The sequence below is a fragment of the Caloenas nicobarica genome, chromosome Z, assembly GCF_036013445.1.
Source record: "Caloenas nicobarica isolate bCalNic1 chromosome Z, bCalNic1.hap1, whole genome shotgun sequence".
Taxonomy (NCBI): domain Eukaryota; kingdom Metazoa; phylum Chordata; class Aves; order Columbiformes; family Columbidae; genus Caloenas; species Caloenas nicobarica.
This window is the reverse complement of record NC_088284.1, coordinates 105,457,957-105,473,546: the sequence shown is the minus strand read 5'-3', so window position 1 is coordinate 105,473,546 and position 15,590 is coordinate 105,457,957. Positions and strand designations below refer to the sequence as shown.

Genomic DNA, 15,590 nt, shown 5'->3' with positions numbered 1-15,590 from the left:
GAGATCTGTCCCTACCATCAAGCAGAGCGCTGTGGGGAGATCCCAACTTTGCTCCCAAAAGTGATATAATTTCCTTTCGGCAGTGCTACATGCAGAGTAGTAAGAAAGCCTGAGCAAGTGAGAAAGATCTGAGCTTCCCCGGACTGAGCAAGCTCAAGATCTTTGCCCCACGGTCCATCACCCGGTGTAGACCTGTCCTTCCCATGCACGTACCAAACACCATCCTCCTCAAAGGCGATGCTCCTTGGCTGGGGTTTCTTCTGGTCTTTGCTCTTTGTCTTCAGGAGGGAAGCACAACCTTAAACTAAGAAACAGTAAAAAAGTCACTGCTGACATCTGCATGTTCCTGGTTGTTCTGCACAAATGTGCATGCTCGTGGTAGAGTTCGGTAATAGTTCTGTAAAGCACAGGGTTGAGTTGCCTTTTTTCCTTTTTTATTTTTTTTTTTAATAACTGTTTAAAGTAGAGTGTTTTAGTGGACTTCAGCTCAACCTATAACAGTATTCACTCGGCAGAGACAAAAACCTGAAGATTTCATTCTGCTGATCAATACTTGGAGCATATATTGATTTCCAATTTAGGTGTTAACTTTTTAGCTCTTAGAAATGCTCTTGATATCAATTTTCACCTTGCCTGATGTTCATTATATGCTGAGCATTACGACAGTGAGCAAGCTAGGGTCTCATCTGGTGAGACGATCAGTTCTAGTGGCTTCCAGACCGCAACATGCAAAGGTTTACTTGTCTCGAGTAGCATCGTGGTAGCTTGAAATATCTGCGTTTAAGGCAATGAGGTTTTATTCTAGCCTGGGACAGGCTTCCTCTAGTGTTTCTTAATCTGTGTAGTCAGTCCCTGAAATGATACAATAAGCTAATTAATAGCACTATTTATTACATCCGTGTTGTTTTCTCATAATAATTCATAGAAAATGAGCGTGAGGTCCACAGCTTGCTGGGTGGCCTGTCGTTATTTAAGCAATAAGACACACATGAGAAGCAGTGCGTTCCTATGTGATTATGCCTCCAGTAGTGTTAGGAGGCACAAGGTCAAAAGGCTCAGTGACTTTAACTACCTGAGAAGTGCCATGTAATCCCCTGCAAATGGGCTGTCTACAGTGTCTTATTGCTGTATCAGAGAGGGAATTATTTCTTTTTAAAGGCAGCTGCATGAATTACATCTGTAATTGGCACAGGTATGACATCACTGACTGCCAGTCAGAAACCCTCTTTGTCTTGGATTTTAACACCTTAATTTCAAGTTCAGGTCATCTGAACAAGCTAATTTTGTTAAAATGGTATCTTGTGCTCCGAGTCCCATCTGCTTGCTTCAGCAAGGAAAGCGCTATTTGTACTCGAGGTGTGTGTGTGTGTGTGTTGTGAATTGCTCCGCAGTAGCTTTTGCATCATCATCAGGCACTAAACAGTGGCTGCAAAGTCTTTGCAGAGCTGGTGACGTGCAAACCGTGGCTGGACTCGTAGTGCCGAGAACATTAATTAGCCAGGGGAGCGAGGGCAGGGCAGACAGCGAGGTGAGCGCTTCAGGGTGCAGGATTTCAAAATCAATGCCTAGCCATCAAATTATTTCAGCCTAGCACTGTCTTCTCCTTTTTATTGGCAGACATAACCCCAAAATAATAAAATCATCCCAATTTACAGTTATCGTTGATAAAATAAGTACACATAGGTTACAGCTTTACTAGCATGAGCAGATGAGGAGCAGGCCACAAAGAAGGATGCTGTAAATCTAAGTGATATTGAGAGGACTGTAGGCAGTTGCTGTCATTTTGGAAGGGGGGGATGAGGAGCCCCAGATGGGGAGATTTCCCCCTTTTTTTCTCCCTCTTTTGTGCCCCAGCAGAAGAGAGAGTAAAGGTATAGCCCCTCAGAAGCTCCCTGCAGCCCCTGGGCTCCTTTGCTGGCTTCCCCATCCTTTGGCGGGGGAGAGGAAAGCCCGCACTAAATCCCGTGGTCTGTCCCAGGGGATGTTTTTCCTTTGGGAAAATGGAAACGGACAGCAGAGGTGACGGCTCGCCTGCACGTCGCGTCTGCCGGTGAGATGAGAGCCGATGAGAGCATCTGTGTATGGGAAGGTGTGAAAACCACTGGGCAAGGGGATGCTGTGAGAGTTGCTGTTCAGTTGCAGAGGGATTTGGGGGTAAAGCAAGAGAAATCATTATCCTGTTAGAGGAAAAAAAAAAATAACAAGTAGTTTTAAAGGCTTAAAATAAATCTATCTTCATAACCCGACTGCAGTGCTTTTTTCGTTAGATATGTTACAGAGGCAACGATACCTCTACAGTGAACTCAATTAACCTTCTGCAGCCTTCCGTGTGACAAGGAATCCTAAATCTTCTTTTTTTATGAGTATATTGCAACATTTGAAGCTGCTCTGAACTTAGCATTAATAAATGCCGCTTCCTAATTGGTGCTCGTTTGTTTGTTTTTCACAGTGAGAAAGACATGGTGGCTGTGAGCGGGATCTAGTGTTCATGGTTGACAAGAGCTTTCTACAAAGGGCTGAGGTAACTTTATATTATCAATATTATTATTACTATTATTACAGATCTGTTGCTTGTGTGTGGTGCCTTTTGGGGTTTCCATTGTTCAGTGATGTTACAAGGTGATTTTAAGAAATTTAGCTTTTTCTCCGCGTTGTTCTGTACAGATGGATATCCGTTGGCAATAAGAGCTATGTGACGCTCCTCTATCTGAGACCTGATGCATTTTGAGTGTCCTTTGGAAGTGCTACAGGAAAAAGAGCAGGAAGAAAAACCTGTGTATTTAGGCTTCCACAGCTTACAAATCTTCCTTCTGCTCTGTGATACATCCCACTGGGTGCACATCACATCAGGGCACTCAGTAGTGTTTGCTCCTGCTTCGCTTCTGAGATTCTCATATGAACACATGCTGTATAGAGCAAAATGCTTCGTCTGGGAGGGAGGATGTCAGTGCTAAATGAGAAAACAAGAGAAATGGATGATCCCCCATAATGCATGCCCTGTAATATAATCACTGTTGTTTGAGAGAAGAGACACTTCTAGCAACTCTCAGTGCCCTGCTAGGTATGTTTGGATTTATTATTCAGAAAGGCATAATCAAGTATCTTCATTTTGTTGACAAATGGGAGCTGATCAATTCAGTATCTGCCTCTTATTTATAGCATATAGCAGGGTGATTTATATGATAGCTGCAGATCTTCCAAACCAGTTTTAATTAGCAGCATTGGCTGCTCTCAGAATGAGAGTCCTTTAGCTTCCCTGTCATACGCATCCCCTTAAGACTGGATAGAAATCTTACTCTTTGCCAGGCAATGCTTTTCTATTTGTTTGTTTGTTTGTTTGTTTTTGGAGTGCCAGCAAGAAAGTGTACTTGTGCTTTAGTAGCTCAGAGAATGGATTCACGTTTGCAGCTCCGAGGGGGCAGGCAGGGGAGGTCGAGGAAGGGAACGCCATTTATCGCTGTGCCTTGGGGAAACAGCGCAGTCCTGGGGGCATCAGCACGGGCGTCACACGGGAGTTTGCAAACGTCGTGAGTGACTTTGTTCTTGAGAACAAAATAAGCACCAAAGATGCCAAGGACAGGTGCTCGGGCTGCCAGCACAGGCGTTTCTGGATTCTGCTCTGGATTTCTGCGCTTGGAGGAGGATGGATCTGAGAAGGCAGGAGCCCTCATCTCAGTGTATCCTGTGGTCAGAGTGTTCCCAACGTTATTTTTTCTGTGTGTGTTGTCTGATGATATAAGCAAGCATTTCCCCCAGCTGTTCCCTTATCCGCAGAGCTGCTCTGACTTGTGGTCTAATTGGTACCCGTGAGGTACAGCCCCGAGTAAGGAGGTGAGTTCAGCAAAGACACTCGTTTGAGTCTCTATTATTTTCTCGCATCTGGTAGGAATGTAATCCCTTTGAGACCTCTGCCTATCTGTCAAACCTGAGATCAGCCAGCAGGTTCAAAAGTTATTTGGGGAAGCAATGAGTGACAGAACAATTGCATGTCTCTTTTTTTTTTTTTTTCCTGAGAAACCAGGTTAAAAAAGCACAGGAAACATAAAGAGTATTTTTTGTGCTTTATGCGGTGTGTGTAGCATGCAGAATGGTCTGTTGTTACACTTCCACTGATCTTTTTTTGACATGAGCAATGCAGTCGTTCTGTCTTTGCATCAAATAAGCCTTTGTACTACTTGTCACCAGCGTGCAGTGTCTCTGTCTACGTGTAAACCCGATATTTTCTACATCTGCTTGTCGAAACTGCTGCTGCCTGCAGGTGGGCAGTTCTGCTGAACCTCTGCGTGTTTTACAGCAGCGCGCTGCCAGTGATCCAGAGAGCAATAGAACCTCAGAAAACCTTAAGTTTGAGGTTGACAATAGTAGGAAAAGAAAACACATGAGCACTGGAGCTGGTCGCGGATGCTTAGTGTCACAGCTGGGGGAGAGGAGCCTGGGTGAAGTTCATCGCTGCCCCACCAACACTGGACGTAGATGCTTGAGAGGCTGATGGGGAAATGAGAAAATAGGAGATGGGGACGTAAAAAATCCTACTGCAAACAAACCTGAAATGACTGTGGTCAAAAGGAAGGGTAAATAGGGTGGGGAACAGCAGGGAATGGAAGTGGTTCCAGGTTTGCAACTGGGAGATGATGGGCTCTGCAGCTGGGACAGCAACACAGCCACGGGTAGTTCACAAATCAGTGCCTATGCTGTGAAAATGTCGTGGTCCTCTGGCTGAATACAAGTTAGATTTTTTTTTTTTTTTTTTTTTTTTTTAATCTATGAAAGTTCTGTTTAGGTATTTTTATTTCCTTTTTTGAGCATATTGATAAAGCACCTTGTTTGAGGAAGCTTTCGAATTATTAACATATTTGGTCTTGTCTTTGAGCCAAATGAAGAGTATTTGGTAAGCTGTCTTTGGATATTACACTAAGTGCTTTTCTACTGCAATTCTAATAAAGTGTAGGGCTGAATTTGATAGTGTTACCTATTAGTGATTAGAAAGTGAAGGGCTTTAAGTGCGTCTGTACTGCAGAATTGGCTTTGATTGATGGATCAGGCATTATGCATTTCATCATTTTTAAATTTGGCCTTAATGAGATTTCCTCTTTTCCCCAACATTTTGAAAACATATTGAAGGCATGAATCGGGGAGGAAAATAAAGAGGGAAGAGAAGAGTTTCATTCATAAACACTTAAATACTAAATTGTACGTTAGTCAGTGGTACAGACTGAACTCTGGCAGAGAAAGGTACTTTTAAGTTACCAAAATATTAACATTGTAAATATTGAGCATAGATGATAGTTATGAATTCTGGATCAGTCAGGCTAGCAAAATCACAGTTGCTTAATAGAGACAGGTATGATGGGAAGATGATTGAGGATTCCCTCTTCATATTTTCCTGTGCTCCTCACAGCAAAGGAGGTTGCTGCTCCTTCTGCTGGCCCCGGGAGCTGCGAAAGCCCCCGAGGGCTGGAGCATCCCTGCCTGAGGGGCACCAATCTGTGAGGGGACGGGCTCGGAGCCACCAGAACCAAAGTGCTGGCCCAGCTGGATGGCCTTGGGTGCTGAGCTTTGCTCGACGCTGTCACTGTCACCAGGGAGAAGTGCTGGCATGCTGCGGGGCACAGCACCTGCGAGGGGATCGCTGCCGCCTTCCAACTTTGCTTTCCCTGGGGAGGCTGCGGAGGTTTGTAGTGATGCTGCAGTGGTTTTGGACCGTGGCTCTAACTTTGATGATGACACGCTATCTCACCTTAAAAAAAAAATAACTTCCCGTCACCGCCACTCAGTTCCCCTGTCTGTAAAATGGAGATAACATCATGTCGCACCTCTGCAAGGTGTTTTGACATCTGTGAAGGAAAAGTGCAACCAGAGAATACCCTGCTACCAAGCAACTCGAACAGGAGCTCTGGGCAGTGCTTGCTGTTAGGATACACATATATTTATTTTTTTCCTCTGATTGCTGAGCCCTCGGGATTGCTGTGGCAGGAGGTCCTGCCCTGTCCCTCTTCATTTTATAAGAACAAGTTGCTGGTGGTGTTAACACACAGCTCCTCTTGCATCAGCTATTCAGTTTGTATCTGGCCAGCTTCTTTCCTTTTTGTCAACCACATCTGTTTTCTCCAAACAAAATCAGTTTTGCTTTTACTTCATTTTTTAGCAGAGGGCTGTAACGTGTGTGAATTGTTTGTCGTAAACTTTTGAGATTCAGTGACCTTTGCTAATCAGGAAGGGTTTTTTTTGAGATCTGCAGGAAGAATTAATCGTATGTATACTGTTTGCTTTAAAAAGGCTCTGACTGAATTTGGGATTTCCCAGGTAGCCGTCAAAAGGTCAGAGGCTGGAGGCAGAAGCTGTGAGCAGCCGGGAGGAGGGGAGCTGGAGATCGCTGCAGGAGGACAGACCATCTCGGAGCAGTTTCAGAAGTAGGCAGAAACCTGCGGTAACACATGGCACTGGGGGGAGAGCCCAGTGTGTTTGGGAGACTGGCCTCAAGCCAGGAATGTGGAGCTTTTGAGGAAACATTATACAGACTAGCAGCGTGTTACTGTACTCTGCTCGTATTTGCTTGCCATATTCTGTTGTTTCAAAAGCAAGTTTGTGCGTTCAACAAAACATTCCTTGGCCCTACAAGAGTTCTAAGTCATATGTCTCCCAGGCGCATGGGGTACAGGAGGCTCTGAAGTGAAGCTTTGCTGCGTGGACCCTGCCAGCAGCAGCTGTTGGTGAGAGCAGCACGTCCCTGCAAGCGTCCAAGCCGCTATAGCTATGATTATGGGGACCTTATAGCCCCGTGTTAAACCCGTGGAAGTAAAAGAGTTCATGGAGAAAAGGGCAGTTATCAAAAGAGAGGGACAGTCAATGTCATTGATATCCTAAAGGCTACAGCGTCTTGGTGTAAAGGGTCCTGACTAAAGAAGGTCTTTCTCTGCATCTTACAGAACTCTGCACGTTGAAACCAAACCTCTTAATGTTGTTTTACTGTATTTTGCTGTGTGCAGTAGCGGTTTTTACCTGTGAGCCCTTGGCATGCTACTCCTCTATGAAGATAATGTCGGGAGATGTCTTACAAATCGGTTGCAGTGCAGTGAAGTTTCATATCCTACTGTGCAGCTCTCTTGGTCACCCCACTTTGCTTCTTCAGGTGATGCAGTGGAGCCTGTTCTCAAGCTTGTTCTCAAATTTTTATCAAGTTTTGGAGAATAACTGCGTTATGTGTTAGGGGGTAGCGTATTGGGAGAGTTTCACACGCGTTGCATGACAAATGGGAGAGTTTGCCCAATTTCTTCTGTGCCCATACAGGGGAGGACATTGTGAGCACCATTAACTCTTCTTTCCCTTGCAAGCAAGCAGGAGGGAGATGGCGCCTCACCAGCCATCCGTTTGCAGCGTGTGCTCTTCGCTGGGGAGGTATTTAGGGCCTGATTTCTGCCAGTGTTCAGAGGGACCTCGCTCCAAGGTGGCTCAGAGCCCAGGGGCTTCTCAAGGCTCGTCCTGCAGCAGCGAAGCTTGGGCATTGTTCCTGCTGCCGATGATTAAAGAACAGGGCTGCTTCTTTAAAGAGTTCGTTCCTCAAAAACGTTAATGGAAGAGTTATGGGCTGGAAACATTTCTGTCTGATCCAGAACACGCAGAAAGTCTGAATATGAATGATTTAAAGACTATGGGAAAGCATAAAGATGTTGAGGTGAATTTACTACTTTGTTCAGTGCCACAGATTGTGTGAGGGCTCTTCAGCGTGAATTGGAGAAAGGTTCCAGTCATGAGATATTGCGGCTTAATTCAGACGTTAGTACAGTCGGGGAGAAGACAGTAATGTGTTTGCAAAACTAAATAGGATTTCCTGTTCTGAATTGCACCTTGGGCGTATCTGGCCCTGTTTCTATATGGACAGTGCTGTGCGTGTCTGGTAATAGTTGGCTCCTATCCCAACACTAACCGTGAGTGTTTGTTGTTGAAAAGCCCTATTGGATGTGAGTGAGGACGTTCTCCTGACCGTCCTCCACCTCAATGCGTTAATGAATCACCTACATCTGCACCTTGTTCATATCGAATAGCAGCGAGTTCTGTGGGGCACAACTGTTTGGTTTAAAAACATACACAGTGTTTTTTAAGGGCAATTCCAAGTGTGATCTTTGTCAGAGTTATCCATTGCCCCATTCTTGTACTAAGAAGATGAAATACTGGAGATTCTGCTTTATCTTTGTTAAACCACTTGCCACTCAAGTATACCACCTCCATCACTTCTTATTTATCCCTTCTCTAAATTGAATAAGCTATCAGTTCTCTCTGCTTCTGGAAATATTTGCAGCTGGTATCTTAAGTTTTTAAGCTTTTTTTTTTTTTTTTGAGGTCAAGTGTGCCAGAGTTTCAGTCGAGGCTGGATATGGTTCCTGGCTTGATATTTTAAGTGTCATTTCTTGTTCTGGTCTCTCTAGATGTTTGCTTTGACTTTCTGACCGCTTCTTTTTACAGACCTGTGACTTTCCTGGAGCTTTTATTTCTCCTAGAAAATAGAGGTGGCCGAGGAAGCGCACTGTGCCTGTGCAACTTCTGTGCTTGAAGATTTATTTTAGCCTTCTGGAGACTTTCTTTCCCCCTGAATCTTATTTCCAGTTTAAGAGTTTCCAGCAATGGCTCTGAAGTAATCCCAGTGCTCTGTCTCTTCCCATTTTTTGGCTGAGAAAGCTGTGCACTGTGAGTTAGAGGCCATCAAACCGGGGTCTATTGCACATCAGCGATCTGCCGGGTGTTTTGCAGCTCTCTTCCGAAACAGCATTCCCGGAGCCATGCCGGGAGGAGCTGGGCGAACAGATGGGCCAGGAAAGTACCTTGTTCTCGGTGGGTCTGGAGAATGAACTCATTATCCAGCCAGTGGTCTGTCACACAGGCCTCGTTTACCAGTGGCTGGTGTGAAAAATAAGCCCTGGAAAGTGGTGCCTTGCAGGGTGTGAGCGCTGCGGTGCCAGGCACGTCGGTGTCATTCGGCGAGTGAGCTTGTTGGGGATGAGGAATAGAGAGGGAGTCTGGAGAGGCAGAACGTTTACAAACAGGCAGCAAAAAGCTTAATAAAAAATGACAGAAATTCCAGCTTTTGGGAATCCAAAAAAAGTCATGTGGAGAGGAGCCACATTTCAAAGCTGGCTCTGCGATTTGGGTGCACCTGAGATGAAAGTCCCATTTCCTTAGGTGGTTTGTCCTGGCAAGAATTGCCTAAAAATGCCATAAAGTATTAACTAAGTATTATTAAAAAAAGCACTTTATTCAAATAAAAAGGACCAAAAGTCCACAGGTGCTGTTAGACTAGAGAGGTAACCCGACAGCTTTCCATCTTTGTCGTCGTCACATGCCGAGTTGGAAACATCTCTGAGCTCCGAGCGGCTCAGCCTCTTGCACCCACAGCCCCAGAGCATCCCCAGGGCTGCTGAGCTCAAACCATCTGAGTAATGGAGCATCTTCCTCTGTGTTTCTTGCCCTCTCATCAGCAGGGAGCACGTTTTGCTAGAAGCATGGTGCAATTTTGCAAAGTCAGGAGGCACAAGTCTCAGGGATTTAGCCAAAGGAATTGTTTGAAAGTTTTGGGGTTTCACTCGGTCGTTGTGCTGATGGGTTGAGGGTTGCAGGAGTCCTCAGCAGCTGCTGCTTTGGTTGCTGTTAAAGATAGGGAAATTTTTGACACTGGTTTGCTCAGAGGAAAATAAAAAAGGCCGATCAGCAGCAGTCTTGGAAAGGGAAAAAGTGCAGGGTGGGAATGCTTTTGTTTGTTTATAGTAAAATCCATTAGGAATGTGGGGAAAATTGTTGTCTCCGAGTTGCTCTGTGGGTTTGTAAGTGATTGATAGCATATTAATAGTGTTAAGCTCCTTGCTTCAATAATACTGTTAAGAAATCTGGCTGAAAAATATTTGGCTGTCTGTATAATCCCAAGTTTTATGCAGGCAGAGCACATATTATCCACCGCTGTCGTGTGAAGGGGGGTGCTGCACCCACATGGGAGAGTCTCGTCAAATAAACCCATATATCTGGTGCCAGTACGATCTCCTGTGTGGGGAGGAGTAGGAGGATACTTTAGCTTTGAATCAAGCAGAATGTCCTGTTTTTAAAATGTATAAAGATGCCAAAAATACATCTCCACAGGCTATTGCCTTTTTTTTTTCTTTTTTAAATAAAAACCCTGGTACCTGACGCAGCTGGCACAGTGACGGTGCGTAACCTTTGCCATAGGTGAAGGGGCTGGAGGCAGACAGATGTTCCAGCGTTGCTGGCTGCGGATTCTGCATTCTGTGTCCGCACGTCGTGCCCAGATGGTCCTTTGTAGTAACACAGCAGCTTCTACCTCCTAACGCCCCATCCCACCTGTTGACACTTACAGTAGGTCTCAAAAGAATAGCCGAGTTGCTGGGGAGAGGAAGACAAAAAGATACAGCAGCACTTCTGGCTGTGAAACAAGGCAAGCTGTGTTGTAGCACGTAGCAAGGAAGCCAACAATTATGGATCTCTCCAAAGCAGGAGGCTTTATATAAATAATACATTCTGGTAATTCACCAGATTGTGGCATGTATGGAAATACAGAGGATTTTTTTTTTTTTTTTTAATGAAAGGTCGCTTCTGCCCTGAGAAAAATTAGTTGATGCTGAACTGGATTTGATTCTCCTCCTGCATGCTCAGCTTTATACAGAGAATAGAAAAGGGCAGAGAAGAACACATTGACCGGAAACCACCACTTACAAGCCTGGCTTCAATCCTGCCAACCCTCCCTATAGAAATGAGCCCCCCAACCGCACCGAGTGGTTGAAGTGGAGCAGCCCCAGTGCAGAGGCAGCTCTGGAGCATTATCAGAGCAGTTTCACAGGGGTTTCAGCAGATAAACTGCATCCACGATGGCTCCCAAGGGGCCATCCCCCTCCTGCCTGGCTGGGATGGGACATTTCTCCCCTGTGCTCCATCTCTCGCCCGCGTCCTCGCAGCAGGAGCAGAACTGCTGCCCGATCCCTTCCAGCACCGCCACAGGTCGCGTTGGCTTCAGCCCTTCACCTGAGAGCTGGAAATAAACCCGCAATAAGCTCAGATCTCAGTGTCATTCCCATTACCCCACTCTGCCGGTGAGAGAAGCATCTTCAGAAGTGAGATGTACAACTGTAGGGCCACACCGCTTTCCTTTAAAGGTCTGTGGGGAACCTGCCAGGCTGGACAGTGAGCTGGTGCAGTTTGCCTGGCGTTACAGACCTCCCAAGGACTACACTGACTCCCAGCAGTAGGAAAATGAAGTAATAGTTACTGTTTTCTAATAAATCATAACTTGTAGTTATAAAACTGAGCACTGACTCAAGCCGACGTTGGAGCTGGTTTGGTTTGTACCGGGTCAGAGCAGGAGAGCGGCGCAGCAGGGAGTTTGTTGGCTGGTGCACCATTCAGACCTCCGCAGCTGTTTAAGGAATTGTACAAAATATTTTGCAGGCAGGCACTTCGCAAACCCCATAATGTTTTACAAATTCTTCTACAGAGGGAGTTGCCATTCAGTGGCATGGTTTATTTATTTTGTTTGGTTTATTTGGGTTATTAAACATGTTTTATTTATAGAGTGTGCTTTCTAGAGAACCATCTGCATATATGTTCTTAAATAAAACACGCGGGACTCCGCGGATGCTGGGTTGCTGTTTGTGTGTGTTTGGCCATGCTGGGTACCCGCAGCAGCTCGGTGGGATTTGTAGGAGCAGTTGGGCCTGAAGAGAAGAGCCAAAGCCTCTGAGCTTGCAAAGAGAACGTGTGTGGCTCACTCTGGGCTCCGTTCACAGCTGCAGATCTCTGCCGGTCCCTTGTGCCACCAGGCAGCTCCTCACCTGCCGCAGTCCTTTCCCAGCTCGGTTTTAGTGCCTGATCCAGAATGACTAACTCTAGCGAGTATAAACATGGGAGGATCTTGCTAGTAACCTTGTGTCATAAAAAAGTGTGAATGTATGTGTGTATGAATTTGTGTGTGTATGAATTTTTGCACCATCTGTTCCCTTTCCTGCAGCAGAGAGTGAGATTTTTATCTCCTTTGCTCAGTTCCAAGCAGGTACGTGTGATACCGATGTCCACTACGATGTAGTACAGATTGCAGGGATTTTTTCCACTAGAACATATCAATACATGGGCATAGGTGTATCAATGTAATGCAGGTAGAAATCTATTATGATTATAAATACCGTTCTGCCTTTATCTGCTGTTGTCATCCTCTTAATTAAATTGAAATTCCTAAGATGTTTTCAACTTAAGAGTTGGGGTTTTTCCTACTGAGAAGCCCAAGTAGAAGGAATTACGTGCATAATGGTGTGGACAGCTGGCAGAACTGTACACAAGTACAGTTTCTGTATTTCTGGGTAGGTTTTGTCCTAGCAATCTACAGAGCAGCCAGTGGGTAAGGAAACCCTGCTTGTAAGAGCAATTTCACATGTTTATTAATGCCCTGAAAGCTGAAATATTGCTGATCTCTGGCACTCAAAGTGCTTGGACACTGAGCCATTGCAAGGAAAGAGAAGTGTAGTTTAGTTATACTCTGATTATAATGGGTTTTGAGAAAACTCGGATTATCATCCAGGACAAAAGTCTCCAAGCAGAGTCTAAGAATGTGAATTTAAAACTCTTCTGCTTTCCGTGTAAACCTTTGGCCACGTAGGGCTGCTCATCTTTGCGCACCAGCTAATTTTTCCAGAGCAGATCGTCTGCAGAAACCTTCCAGCAAAGTTCTTGGCGTGGTTCAGGGCGTCAGAAGCCATTTGCAGTGTGACCCGTGTTTGGCTGCTTCTGCAAACTGCTGCTGGTGCCAAGGGTTTCATGTCTTTGACTGTCTGTGATATTCTCGGGGAAAAAAAAACCACTTGCATCTGGACTGTGGTCCTTGCAAAAATGAAGCAAAATGCTGGCTTGGTCATCTCCAGGATGAGGCAATGATGGGCTTTCGGGGATGCTCGGCTCTTTGGAGAAGCCGCCCTTGGTGGGTAATCCCAGCATGATACACTCAGTGTTGTGGGTGGATGGACTCAGGAGTTAAATGGGCTAATGCATCAACACCATGCAAGCTGCATTTTAAAATTTCTTGCCTTCCTATTGCATTACTTTCTCAGTCATTGCAGCTCCCAACAGAAGCCCAAGTGTTGTTTTATGCAGCCATTGATCAAATCAGGATGCAAACGAGGTCCTAAAGTTATATGTATAATGTGGGGAAAAATTTACATGTATAGATGGAAACCTTTCAAATGACAAAATTTTGTAGCTGAGGCTATTGTGATTTATTAAGATGAGCTGTAGGTTTTGTATGGCAGCGTAATTCAGAGTTTTCACATCTTGGCATTTCAAATAATTTTAATTAAGCAATAGATTTACAATTTGTTCCACAAGTATTACAGTCTGCTCAGATTACGCAGATTTTCTGTAGTTTTTGGTTTTACTACTGTATTCATTTAGCTCAGCAAATTTATAAAACTAATTAAAACAGAAGTACTTTTCTGATTCAAAAAACTAAATGAAAAACAATGATCTAATGTAAAATGATGCTTGCAGGGAAAATAAGACCAATTGCAACTCCATGGGTATTTTATAACTTAGTTTTTAAAAGTAAAAGCAATTATTTTTATAGCAGATTCTTGGCACGGTCTTACTTGTTTTCATGTTTTGAGATGCCAAGAGAATGAGAGATTAGGATCTGATTCAGCAACACACTCAAACATGTCTAACGTAACCATGTAATTAGTGCTCATTGAATTCATTTGGTTTCTTGTTTCCTGAGGCACTTGTCTGACCTGGGATGGTGTTTTAGACCCCCAAATTACCCCTTCGGGTCCCGGTGCATGTTGTGCTGCTTCCCAGTTCTCGTTAAGTCGTGTGTAATTGCGGGAGGGAAAAGAAGCCGCGGTTCCTGGGCTATCGGCATCCCCAGGCAGCATCTTCACACCAGGATTTTTCCTCATCTTTGGAATCCTTCTGTCTCCAAGTTAGTGCTGACAGCTGAGATTCGTTACGATACGGAGAGCAAGGAACGTGTAAGGTTGTTTGAACTCATTTGAAGACATGCCGTTGCAGGTTTAAACACCAATTACCGCGTTTCAAGTGACAAATCTGGAGGGAAAAAAAGATGATCATTTAATAAATTTATTATGAAGGCAAATGACTCGGACATAAATCAAACTGCTTCATTAAGGGAGAAACTCAGTCAGCTAAATACAGAGGTGACGAAGGTTAACTCCACAGTCATGGCACCAACTCTGGCGTCGTTTCTCCTGAGCTCTCGCCGTGATCAGTATTGCGGCAGCGCCTGCCGTTGCCGTCCCCTCATCCTCAGCATTTCTCGCGTCACCTTTCGCAACATCAAAAGCAATCGAAATGTTAGGAGAAATTAATCCACCTCTGTCAAAAGCAGGATTAATATGAGACTTTTGTTCTTTTTTCCTGTGTGCGCCTGGTGCAAACCGCAGCGTTCCCAGCTCCTCCGCGATGTGTTTAGCCGCCCCTTTCCCAATAACCCCCCTGGAGCAGGGTCTTGGTCCTGCTGTCATCCAGATCTCTTATAAGTTAGTAACTTAACTGCCGCAGCTGATGTCCTTGCAGTGCTGGGAGCTTCTGCCTTTATCTGAACTGTTATCCCGTGCCGTTCCCGTGTTTTCTCCTGCTCCGAGGCTGCTCTTTGCCCACGCTGCTCCCGTGGCTGCTGCAGGACAGCCCAGCCTGAATGATGTTTTGCATCTCCCACATTTGGGCACCCGTGGGCCACCCCGTACGGGCCAGGGTGTTTGACTGACGCTGTGGGGCTCTTTCCAAGGAGAACAATACATGTTTTGGGCTATTTCACAAGCCGACATGTACCTCTCCGCATTGTAGTTAATACACAGAAAGAGGCAGCGAGGTGCTCTTGGGGATGGGTGAGCCATCTCAATTATTGTCACCTTGTTTGTAGATGCCATGTTATTTTTTATGCTCTGTGCTTTGGGAGTTTGCGAACAGCGGTGGCGGTGTGTATCAGCTGTGCTGAGAACAGAAAAAAAGCACAGGAAGGTGTGTGTTTTTTTTTTTTTTTTCTGTGTGTTTTGGCCAGACAAAGACAAAATGGGATAATATTTCGGTGCCTTTGGAGCTTTTAGAATTGATGGAGATGCGGCGAAGATTTTTAAATAACCCTGATAAAGAATTCATGCATCCTTCTGCTCTCTGGGATGCTCTGCTCACACGTGCAGCCCGACTCTCTTAATTGACTTATACCTTGAGCACAAACAGGGCAGGCAGAGAAAGGCAGCACGAACACCAACCCACCATATGTTGTTTCTAATGATTTGAGAATAGTGGGTGTGTGCATCGGTCTCCCAACACATTCCGTAGGCCAAGGGCCTGTGGCACTGCAGCTGTTGTGCTTTTATTTCCCCTCATATTCTCCCCTCCATGGCTGAAATCTGCAGCTGCGAAGCTGAGGATGCTGTTGCCGTGATACACCTTTGGGATGCGGCTCTTCTGCGAGGATGCACTTTCTGCCACCTATTCTCCCCCGAGTCGCACAGCCCAGTACTGGTGCCAAGGAACATGGTTACGGTTTGGGAATTTTGGGTTTTTCCAAGCCTCCAGCATTAAATACTTTT

General features: G+C 45.2%; 1 protein-coding gene across 1 annotated transcript in view; it reads left to right on the top strand.

Moving 5' to 3' along the window:
- Window positions 1–15,590, top strand: part of DAB1 (DAB adaptor protein 1) — a 439,744-nt gene that overhangs the window by 212,201 nt on the left and 211,953 nt on the right. The window contains exon 2 of the mRNA XM_065656728.1: window positions 2,450–2,521. The gene's annotated coding sequence lies outside the window, so the exon portion shown is untranslated. The remainder of the gene's footprint in view (window positions 1–2,449; window positions 2,522–15,590) is intronic.